This window comes from Vespula pensylvanica, chromosome 1 (genome assembly GCF_014466175.1).
Source record: "Vespula pensylvanica isolate Volc-1 chromosome 1, ASM1446617v1, whole genome shotgun sequence".
NCBI lineage: Eukaryota > Metazoa > Arthropoda > Insecta > Hymenoptera > Vespidae > Vespula > Vespula pensylvanica.
In genome coordinates this window covers 5738714-5751213 of record NC_057685.1, presented here as the reverse complement: position 1 = coordinate 5751213, position 12500 = coordinate 5738714, and the positions used below count along the sequence as shown (strand labels likewise).

The following is a 12500-nucleotide window of genomic DNA, read 5'->3' as shown; positions in this document are numbered from 1 at the left end:
ACAAATTACTTGACTCTCCAGAATTACTTGGATCAGACACGAATCATCTCATCGACTGCTTATTCTTTTATTCTCTCTCTTTCTCTCTTTCTCTCTCTCTTTTTATTACTATACCTCATCTTTAATCCTCGTAACATTGTAACTCACACGTATGTAAGTTACCAAGGTTGTCGTCGATGCATCTCCTTAATCGCTTAGTAATCGTCCCATATTACTTAGATATTTTCTCTAGAATATTCTGATCATGCTTCTCGAAGGTATAGATTATATTCCAATTAGTCTGCGCATCACGCGTCTTCCCTCAATCTGTAAATCTTCTATGGCGACTAAATTCACTTTCAACAAAATTTTATTAGCATCCCTTTTGTAACGCGTAAGGTTATCAAAAAAATATATATTTATATAGTGTTCAAAATATCTGACGACCATTTTTTTTTTTTTTTTCTTTTTCGAGAGAGAAAGAGAGAACGTATCCATTTCATCATTTTATACCTGCGTATAAAAGTTTATTTACCTATATTCAATATCTTTTATTAGTAATATAATTTTACCTAAACATTAAGCAAATTTTATATGGGTATCAATCGAAATAAATATGACATTTTATTATACGAATATAATTTATATAATTCAAACATTATACGTGGTTATATTCGGTCGATTAGATAAATTATACTTTTTAACGATACTTATTTATGAATCTAATCAATAGAAATGAGTAAATATTTCATTTAATGATCCTGAATCTTGGATGAATTTTAATCAATTGGAAACAGCAAATTCATGAGATTATCTTTTCTTTCAATCTTTATCGATCGTTACCAAGATCCTTGGGATTCAGGTAAAAAGCTTTTCTTATTTCTTGTGACGATTACTTCGAAACACGAGTCCTATGATACTGATGGTTCGAAGGTATCGTTTCTAAGAATAGTCGATAAGAAAATGTTGGAAATTGTTTTTATGTTAGGTATATCTCTTCCCGGTTGATCGTCCGTCCTTCCTATCTTTTTCTTTCTAAAATAAGGAAAAGGAATGAACGTATAGTGAGCGCAGGACACGAAGAAGACGCATGCGTCTTGGCAATTGACTATAGTTACAAACGTTCCTAGTAGAGAACTACTTGACGCGGAAAGGCAAATGGTCGTGTGCGGCCATCGCGATCGGTTCTACGCACGACTACCTTATTATTTCACGACGATCGACCAACGTAGTCCAGAGACGGTATCCGGTAATCAATTTTTCCTTCTCGAGTCGTAAACCGATCGTCGCACCCTTCTCCTTCATTTTCTCGTGGAATTTTATTTTATACCATTATGAAGCTATATATATATATATGTATAGAAAGAGTAGTATAGAGAGAGAGAGAAATATGATGTAGCAGAATGAATTTTCACTTATCTATTATATATTATCTTAATGTAATTGTAGTTAGTAATATTTAAATTTTTTTTTTTTCTTTTTTTTTTTTTTTTTTTTAATCGACATTCTTTGAAAAGAAATAACTAACGATGACATTCTTTAATTTTCATGAAATTATTATGAGTAACGTATTTAAAGAAATCACGGTTTCATTTGGTATATTATATATTTATAGGATGGTGTACGATATATGGAAAGATATTATGTTAAATATAATTGTGTATTAGAATGTTAGGATAATAATTATCGTATATAAATCTTTTCTATATCCAACGTGTTTCTTTCTTTGCACCAATTGAAGAAAACAAAAGTTATTTGATTTCGAAAAGATATTTGATTGTCACACGGTGACCGACTTGTTGTGCTTACGTGAACGTACAGTTCGCACAATTTGTATTCATTAAAAATGTCTCGTGCTTCTATCCTGTGAGTGTGAAAATATCTATCTACACACGCACACACACATACACAAGAAAGAAGAAGAAAAAAGATGAAATAAATTCAACACCAATCTTTATCCTACTTTGTGAATCCTAAAAAATGAACGAACACACGCTCGAAATTAATTGCCGAGTGACGTTTTTTAATTTCTTCGTTTTTCGGATTCCACCGTCACGGAAATATCGATCCTCGCGCGAGAGAAGAAACAAGGAAGAGAAAGAGGAAAAAGAAAGAGGGAAGAAGAGTAGAGAAGGGAGGGATAAAGAGAGAGAGGGAAAGAGGAACCTAAGAGTGTAATTAATGGCCCGTCGAAGATATTCATAAAGCCGTTTGATCCTTCCCTCTGGACTTTTGCTTGGCATTTAAGCCGAGTGACCGGTGTGGCTCGCTTTGTAAGTCTTGATAAATCCGGTGTAATTTGCAACACGCCGATGGTTAGGTAATTGAATCACTTTAAAAGTGAAATAAAAGATAGATAAAAGAGAAGTCGTAAAAATTAATAAGATTTTTTGTTTTCCTTTTTTTTGTCCCTTTCTTTCTTTCTTTCTTTCTAGATAACCACGAGCATGCGCACGAGAGAGAGAGAGAGAGAGAGAGAGAGAGAGAGAGAGAGAGAATTGCTCTGTCTCTTTTTATCCTTTCCTGATTTAAACACACGTTTTAAAAGATGCCAGTCGGTAAGAAAATCCTGGCAGCATACCTTCGAGGGCAATTAATACAACGTGTATTGCGACCAAACGTGCTTCGAAGAGATACAGCACTCGTCGTTATTAATTAGAGACGTTATCGTTTCTGATTACGCCTTCGAGCGTATTGATTTGACCGTTCGCAATACCAAATTATGTTTACGCTCGGGACTGTTAAATGATGGTACGGGAGGAATGACAAATAAGCGAAAAGAAACAAGAATGAAAAGAAGAGATATATTTACATATACTTTCTTTATTTTTATATAATACATAATAATATAAAAATCTTATTTTTATATAATATAATGATTTCAAGTATTCTTTTACTTGTTTTTATGTGTGTCTTTTAACACTCGTCTATCATTCGTTTATCGATAAATCTAATTTTCTACGATACTTGGACGAAATTGAATGTAAATTTTCATTTCGACTTGAGAAAAAGAAAGAGAGAGAGAGAGAGAGAGAGAGAGAGAGAGAGAGAGAGAGAGAGAGAGAGAGAGAGAGAGAGAGAGAGAGAAAGTATGTTCATCTGATTCAAAATATTATATTTCTTAAAGATTCGCGATCGAAAGTCTTAATGTCAATAATGTCTATAACTTTATATGTTGTTCTTTTTTACCCCCTTGAAAAAATTAATTCTAATATCTCACGAAAGTCATCAGTGGTCTTCAGTATAATGCTCTTTTTTTTTTCTAATTTGTTTTGCTTATTTTAAAGGATGCGCGAAGCGTCTTTAAAAGAATTCGTTAAAACGTAACGATGGTTTTTTTTCTCTCTCTCTTTTTTTTTTGTTTTTTTTTTTTTTTTTATAAAGAGGTCCTCCCGTGTCCTCTATTCTTCCTTATGCCGATTATGTCGCGCAATTTACTCTCATTATTCGTAATTGGACTCGTGCCTTGCTCTCCCGCAAGTTAAGCACGTCTTCTGTTGCACGTACGCAGCTTTGCCCATTGTTGCGAGAAAGGACGAGCTACTACTCTCTTGTGCATAGAAAAACAACGTTCGTGGATAGCGAGATCGTAGTACCGTGTCCGCAAGAGGGAAGAGAGAACCAGCGGCACTTAGGCTGCTTAGCCACCGTAAGTTCTCATCATTAGAATCGGAAAAATGCGTTACTTTATTACCCCTATAATCGGTGAGTAAGTAAAGCCGACTAAGTTTACTCGTACCGTTAGAAAAATTTCTAACACAAGCTAAACTCTTAGCAGACACGCGAACGATCCGATAGATAGATTTTCCAACCACGATTTATTGTATATCATCTATTTATTGTACGGTCCGTCATTTGAAATTTTTTTTCTTCTAAAGGACATAGCATCGCGATTTTTTCTTCGTTTCCTTTACTCTTTTCTTTTTCTACCTTTTTTATTTATTTATTCTTTTATCTTCTATATCTCGAAATAATGAATCAATTTCATCGATTTTTAATATCGATCTAGTATTTCTATAGAAGCGCCAACGATGCTGTGTCCTTCGTTCACAGTGGGAAAGGAAATAAAAAAGTGGACAACTATGATGACGTAAAAGGCTACTTCATTGAAAGTGTTCAACGCGTATAATGGAGCTCGTATGATCCAGCTAACAAATATATAGGTATTTTCTCTCTTTCTCTTTCTTTTTCTCTCGCGAGTGTCGCGAGTCTTGCGAAACGAGACTTCGCGTGGGTTTCACGATGTAAGTCAGTAAATCTTAACATCGACGATAAATTATATCGAACGTTCTAATATACGTTACTATATCATCGAGTGGACTTGCACAAGAGGGTAAAGAGAGAGCAAGAGAGAGAGAGAGAGAGAGAGAGAGAGAGAGAGAGAGAGAGAGAGAGAGATGTCCGAAGAGAAACTCGGCTAAAGTGTACGAAGAGAACTCGTATCGCATCTTATGGTACTTTCTGAATGCGATGTCTCTTCTACTCAAACACAGGTACACAAATACATAGACAGACATGTATAAACGACGATTATGTTATCTTTGATGTCCCGTTAGAGTCATAAAATCCTTGACTATCGAAGCTCACGAATAAAGTTTCGATTCTTCCTACACAGGTATATAAGTTCTTTCGTCATGTTAGTTACTATTATCGAATATGTGTGTGTGTCTGTGTGTGTGTGTGTGTTAGTACATACTTATACTGTACTTATTTACGTGCATAGATATATAAGAGAATATAGCAAGAATCTCCTCGTGTCGTGAAAGGAAAAAAGAGAAAAGGGGTTGGCGCGATGGTTGGCTAGTCTTTCTCGACGAGCGTATAATTAAAAAGAAATTAATCGCGTTCGTCACGCGAAGTAGATGGAAAGTATGCTTGTTTCTGTGCCTACATGTATATAAGAGAAAGAGAGAAAGAGAGTAAAACTTGTCATGAAAAAAAAGATATGCAGTAAAAGAAAAATTTCTCTTTCTTTCTCTCTCTTTTTACTTACTTATTTATTTATTTATTTATTTTTTACTACTTCTCAATTGTATCTTTTCAAGGAAGCTAGCAACTCTTGCTCGTTTTGATCGGATAACCAACGAAGACGGTAATATCTCTCTGTCTCTCTCTCTCTCTCTCTTTCTCTCTATCTTTCACTCTTGAAACGTTAAGTCTACGTCGTTTTTCCGTCTTAGCCGATACACGTTCGATACCTGGCTGCTCCACTCTTTTTCTTTTGACTCGACATCGTTAGGCCGTCTCGTGGATTTCTCCATTCATCAATTCGAACGAGAAGAGAGAGAGAGAGAAAGAGAGAGAGAGAGAGAGAGAGAGAGAGGGTTAACGGGAAAAAAGATAAAGAAGAAACTTAACGTAAGACGGAAAGCTCTCTGACTCGTAGTCTTAGTCGTTTTCACTCGTCACATCCATCATGAATAATAAAGGGCGTGGACTGACGGTTTACGATCGATCTTTCGGAAAAGAGAAGAAGAGAGAGAGAGAGAGAGAGAGAGAGAGAGAGAGATCAGACCTATTGGATTTTAAAATAATCGGTAAGGATGTAATCATAGAATCATAGAAATTATACGTCTCGTTACGATTTCGCACGAAAACGATTAGACCTTTTTTATTTCCCTTTTTTCTTCCATTCCAAAACGTCGATACATCGATTTATTCCAAAAAAAAAAAAAAAAAGAAGAAAAATAAAAATAAAAGTAAGAGAGTAGTAAGAATAGGAATAAAAGTATAAGATGATAAAACTAACTTAAGAGGAATCTTTTAATTCCTCTCTTCTCTTCTCTTCTCTTCTCTTCCGAAGATCGATAGTAGAGGCGTTTCGCGAAAAGTTAGCGAGCAGAGGCGTTGAGATCGTTACTTACTTCAGATCGTTAAATCCGCATTAGCAAGCTCGAGAGAGTTTGTATCGTGCGAAAGATAAGTTTGCCGTCGAGTTCTTTGAAATATATACCTACCGGTTTCGAAAGAAAGGGAGAAAAAGGAAAAAAGAGAGAGAGATTTTTCTTTTTCCCCTTTTGAACGAGTTATAACAAATATGAAGGTAACATGGTCAAGCATGAAAATAATTCGAAAATTATGCAAACGCCTATCAGTAAAATTCTTATTATTTTTCTTTTTCCCCCGTCTCTGATGATCGTTTCTGATTAAACAGCAAGAGGACATTTAAGTTGAGAGGTAAAATGAGTCGTCAACATCTATTCTCTCTCTTTCTCTCTCCTTTCTTTCTATCTGTCTTTTCTTCCTTCTTCTTTCTTTCTCTTTCTGAACGATCTTAACGAAGACACGCGCTAATAGCACGAGTCACGATCAACAATTTATGCTCGATGACTCGCGATCGATCGATCGGTCGATCGATCCGTCGGTTGGTCGGTCGGTCGATCGGTCGGTCGGTTGGTCGATCGGTTGGTTGGTTGGTTGGTTGGTTGGTTGGTTGGTTGGTTGGTCGATCGGTCGGTCGATCGATCGATCGATGCTTGATACACGAAAGCTGAGGAAACTGAGAGAGGAGGATCTTGATCCTTCTTCGAACGTGATCGATGCCTCGACACGAAACGTACCATTCTATCGCGAAAGAAATAAGGATTTTCTCGATTCGCTCGGATGATCGTTTTAATAGAGACGAGTTCACGTTAATTTGTTCTCCCGATTCTACTATGTATAATTAAGTATCCTGTTTGACGTTTCGTTAACACGTTCGCTTACCACAGAAACGTCATTTAAATATATAGGTACTTATTTACATATGTATGTATATCGGTAGTAATTGCGTACGTCTAAACGTTCAATTAATGAATTCGATATATATATATATATATATATATATATGTATATATATACACATATGTATATACATATATATGTACATATATACTAATATCTACCTGTCGAACATATAAATTACACAACATAAAATCTACCACGTGAAATTGAAATTAAATTCATCTATTATTATTAATGATCGATCGATACGAGCATAGTTATTCAAGTGACACGAACGCGACATCCTATAATTTAATTCTATCTCTTTGCGAGTCTAGTAAAATTTTAAAAGATCCAACGAAATGAGAAGAATAGAAAGCAAAGAGCGTGAGAGCGTATGATCGTGAGAGAAAAAGAGAGAGAGAGAGAGAGAGAGAGTTTCTAAGAAAGAGTCAAAGAGCGATAAACGACTGCACAGATTCTAGGTTTCATGGACAATATGTCTATAGGCGAATTGTGTATGTTTTGCGACGATAATTTCCGTTGATTCAATTTCTCGTAGAAAGAATATATAGTCGATCGTGGAGAAACCATTAGGCGAATCGACCATTCCCGCGAGTATGGCAATGGTAATGGTTGGAATGCAAAGGAATGCATTCTCTTTGGATTCGTTGTTTGTCTTTCGTTCGTCGAGTGAGTTCGAGTCGGACGAGTGGGATGAGTAGATAATTGTTTGGTATTTCTTTCGATTATGGCTAACCGGATTGTGTATATCTTGGGTGTCCGTTAAAAACGAAGGACAGATAAAATCATTTTCCCAATTAAGAAGCATAAAGGGAAACGAGGCATTGCTTTTTCTTTTAGAAAACCGAGGTACACTTATGCCGGGTGTACTTACAATCGTACGTGGAAAAATGAAAAGCTATAACCCTTCTACCTATATATATATATATATATATATATATATATATATATATATATGAAAAAGAATAAAAATTAAAAAAAGAAAAATATAATGACGATCGATCGTATAGAAATAAAATTGAAAATTGATTGTCTTTTACTCTTTCAAATGTTTCCATTTTAACCGAATACTGAATTTATTAATTTTATATCTTTCCCGGTCTCTCTCTCTCTCTCCTTTTTTTTTTCTTTTATGAATTCAATCATTCATACCTACTCTCTGATATATAACACACGCGATAATTTGCTAAATATCGACAACTTAACGACCAATTTCTCTCGCGATCGAAGAACATTCGATAAATGTCTGAGTGTGTCATCCATTTCGAATGTTGAGATAATTTCAATCTCTCTCTCTCTCTCTCTCTCTCTCTCTCTCTCTCTCTCTCTCTCTCTTCTTTCTCTTAGTTCCAGACATACTTACATTAGTAACGAGTACACGATGCAAATGGTTTAAGGAGAGAACGCGTCCATCTCGCGAACGCGTGTAATCTCTTAAGCGGTAACGATTTAATTTTGTTGCTTGCTTGCATCTTATCGATACCCTCTCACGCAGGTTTTACACGCGAATGGAATGTTTCTCTTGCAGGTTTATCCGAACGTTTTTCGATTATTAAATTATTAACTTATTAATAGATTTTTAATCGAACATTTCCTGATTAACAGTATCATCTTTTTCTATCCATTTTCTATAAGACGATTTTATCGATTTTTCCTTCTTCCTTCTTATCTTTACATTCGATTAATGATTAACTTTCAATGAAATGATGAATGATCGATGACTATCTAAAAGTTTTCTATCTTAGTTTACTCATTGAACGTATCAATTATATCGGTAAATTTGTTTGACGTTTACAAAAATTCCAAGATTATACGATGTCGTACGCTTCGATAAAAAAATTTCATATACCTTTCATATACGAAGTATCATTTTTATTTTATGGAGAAAGTAGATAATACCTTGTTTTATCCGTTTACAGTTTAATCGAATTTAATATTAAGATACAACAGATTTAATTGAATAGTTTAGCTGAACAATATTTTCTCGTTTATATTCTCTCGATATTCGATAGATAAAAATTCGCGTTGCTCGTGATAGAAAAATGATTATTCTTACTTTGTTTTCATGATATATATTTAATATATATTAACATATATTTAACATTATATTATATATATATATATACACGTATATACAAGGAAGAAAATTTAAACGTTACCTTTTAATTTGGTACGAAAGAGATATATTAGAGAGAAAGAGAGAAAAAGAGAAATAGAGATAGAGTAAAAGAGAAAGAAAACTAGCTGACATTTAAAAATCAATTATGTTAATTAGATTCGTGCTTGGAATACATCGTTGATTCGGAAGTTAAAGGCGTGCTACATACACGCGCCTATACGTAAGAATGACACGCGTGTAAATCACAGAAGGGGCGCACCATGCGGGATCTTCAGTGGGTATTAGCAATCTCTTCCTCTACAAGACTGCACGCAACAATTTATAGGTGTTCGCGTTGTGTATATATGTGTGTATGTACAGACAAATATATATATATATACGAGTGACCAACGTTCCGTTACCCTACGTGGCTCTTCTATTCACTGGCTCAGCGTGAAACAGATGTCCGTATAACGCCAATTATTTTCGTCGAAAGACTTCTCCCTGACGAAGACTCTTTCTTGGGCTGCGAACTATCCTCTGATGATAAATGATTGTCTCTATGCTTACCTTTTTTCCTTCTTTTTCTTTTTCTTTTTCTTTTCGTTTTCGTTTTCAATTTTTTTTCTCTCTCGCTACTCTCCTTTGGTCATCCCTTTATAATCGACCACGGTGGATTAAATCTTGATGATGAACGAGAACATTTTCAATTAGCGTGTATCAACGTTTCAATGGAAAAAAACAACAGTAGTAATAGTGGTGGTAGTAGTAGTAGTAGGTAGTTAGGTAATTGATAAAGATTTGTGGGTTAGGTAAATATTTAACAAGTTGAGCCTTTCAATCAATCCTTTTGATAATTCACACCGAATAAGTAGTTAGAACAACTATATTAGAAATTTCCATTTGTAATATGGAAACAAAGAGAATGTGATAACTAGACATATATATATATATATATATATATATATATATATATATATATATACCGATTATATGGGATCGAGTTATCGTCCTGATCGGCTTAAAATCAAAACTTTAATCCGATTTGTCGTATACATTGGTAGGTAGGTATGTAGGTACTCTTTCGGATCTTGTTCTCTCCGTAAGACGAGGACGAGAAGAGAATGACGACGTTGTTGGCTCGTTAAGTTATCGAACTCGTTCTACTTGGTCTCGTCGTCACCCATGGTTCGTTCGCCATGTTATACTGCCGACGGACAACCCTTCTTACGAAAGCCTCGACAATAATAGCTTGACGATTTAAACGACTTCGTCGTATATGTCGTAACTTTCGATTTCTTATTTTAAAGATACACGCATCTTGAATAACACTTTGCGCGTTGCCCGACGAAAATACAAAAAGTCAGATAAAGATTAAAAAAGAAAGAGAGAGAGAGAGAGAGAGAGAGAAAATGATAGTAAAAGATATCTCGTCGTTGCTCTTATCCATTCGAGATCTCGTTTCAAAGTGTCTCCTATATATTTTGCTAGGCTAGGCGCACGTGTGCTACGTCCTTCTTCGAGAATACTCTCGCGAGCGCGAACGACGATTTCCTTATACGGTCATCCTTCCTCGAAGCTGGACCGCTCCCATAGGGAGAACTGCAATCAAACTGTCTATCGGGTTAACGGCACAAAGGGCAAAGTGCTTTTAACCGTGAGATGCACGTTCTCTTATCTTAAGTTTATGATCGACTCGGTCTAACTTCTCTCGATCTAGGTAGTACCTTCTCGATCTTGAAATCCATTAACCACACATATCTGTCCTCGTTACTTCGTTTCATTTACGTGAAAATTTCATTATTTTTTTCTTCGAATTATACGAAGAGGATAATTAAAAAGAGAATGAAATATGAAAGTACATAACGTACGTACGTTCGAGATATTTGCGTGTATGCGGGTACTTGCGCGCTCGTATGTGCATGTGTGTGTGTGTGTGTGTATATGTATATATATATATATATATATACATATAGGATTCCAAGAAGTGCAAGGTAACGGTGCATTGAACGCACTTGAAAGGACATCAAACGTATATCGAAAGGTTCGAATAATCGAACGGCCTCGTGCTCGTACTCGAATTAAAACAGTCACGGTCGATGCGTCGCCGACGTGTAATTTATTCTATCGGACGGATGAATAGATTAGAAAGAGAGAGAGGAAACATAGAGGTAGAGAAACAGAGGGAATGAACGAGATAAAGAAAGAAGGATAGAGAAGGATACAGAAAGAAAGAGAAAGAAAGGACGATGCATGGATCGTGCAACACGGAGTCTTACGAATCGTCACTTTAATGACGACTCCGAGCCGGTACGAGTACTCCCTTCCTGTTCATTTAATGATACCTACACGAAGACAATGCCACGATCTATGAACAATAAGATCAAGCTGACCTCGCCTCTTCTCGTCTCGCGTGATTCCTTTGCGAGGATTATAGCGTGACCATCTCTTTCTTTCTTTCTTTCTTTTTCTCTTTCTTTCTTTCTTTAGTACCTCATCTTCTCTCTCCCTCTCTCTCTTTCTTTCTCTCTCTCTCTCTCTTTATCTCCTTCCATTCTAATGCTCGTTATCTTACTGCAAAAGGTTTTCAGATCGTAGAGAAATCAGATACAATGGACCGTATAGAATTAGACTCGATATCGATACCATTTAGTATTTACACTCGTTACGAATTGACTTACGAGTTGCAAAAGGCGTCCTTGATGATCGACCGCCGATTATATATTTCCGATAACATCTTTTTGCCGAGAGCACGCAAAAAGATAACTACTCTCTCTTTCTCTTTCTCTCTATCTCTCTATCTTTCTCTTTTGTTACTACTATGGACGTGGTCCATTACACCGACGCTTCTTCGTCTAGCTAGCTCGATAATAAGGCTCGATAAGCTTGAACATACATACTTAGCTATAGCTCTCTGTGTCGCTGTGAACGTGTCCTATCGTAACTTTATTTATCGACCAGCACCGTTCGTACTTACTTACTTACTAACTTGCCGTTGCGGTTCACCGCGTTTCTACTCGTTCGATTCTCAAGTTCACCTTTTTTAATATGTAATCGTAGTATGTAGTAAGTACTTACACTTGCTTGCTCGCTTACTTGCTTACTTACTTACTTTACTTACTTACTTACTTACTTACTTATTTTCTTACGTACTACTATAGTATCACGTTGGAACATGGTTTATTCTTTTTCCTTTATTTTGTTTTTTTTTTTTCCTTTTTTCTTTTCTTAACCGAAAATATTGCCGCTGGTTATTGCAAATTGTTTGTTTCCACGAACACCTTAGCGAGATATCGAAGCTTCGGGCAATTTTAAGGGTGCAGTAGGAACCTTAAGTACGGTCCTGTACCAGTATTTTCACGGGTCGGTTGTTCCCTTACAAACGTTTAACAACAGGATCGATGAATAATAAATTCTAGCGAATTAAACCAGGAACCCCTCGAGTCTTTTCGAGAAAATTTATAACCTTGGAAATTTTCTTCTTCGACGTTCAATCTTTAATCTTTTTCCCTCTCTCTCTCTCTCTCTTTTTTTTTTTTTAAAGATCAAAGATAAACGTAAACTTTCTTTTAATATAAGAAAGCAGATAGTATTCGAAAGTTATTTTTTATTTTTTGTAAAATAGATGCAATTTTTTTTTATAGTATTTCTTTTATCAATTATACATATGTCTGTTATTCTATATCTCGTTGGTATT

At 35.6% G+C, this 12500-nt stretch overlaps 1 protein-coding gene across 4 annotated transcripts in view; it reads left to right on the top strand.

Annotated features, from left to right (window-relative positions):
* Positions 1–12500, top strand: part of LOC122631179 (ankyrin repeat domain-containing protein 6) — a 117167-nt gene that overhangs the window by 10231 nt on the left and 94436 nt on the right. For 2 of the 4 annotated variants that reach the window (XM_043816596.1, XM_043816567.1), the window contains exon 1: positions 3358–3628. The exons of the other annotated variants lie outside the window; for them this stretch is intronic. The gene's annotated coding sequence lies outside the window, so the exon portion shown is untranslated. Of the gene's footprint in view, positions 1–3357; positions 3629–12500 lie in introns of those variants that run through there. 4 annotated transcript variants of the gene reach the window in all.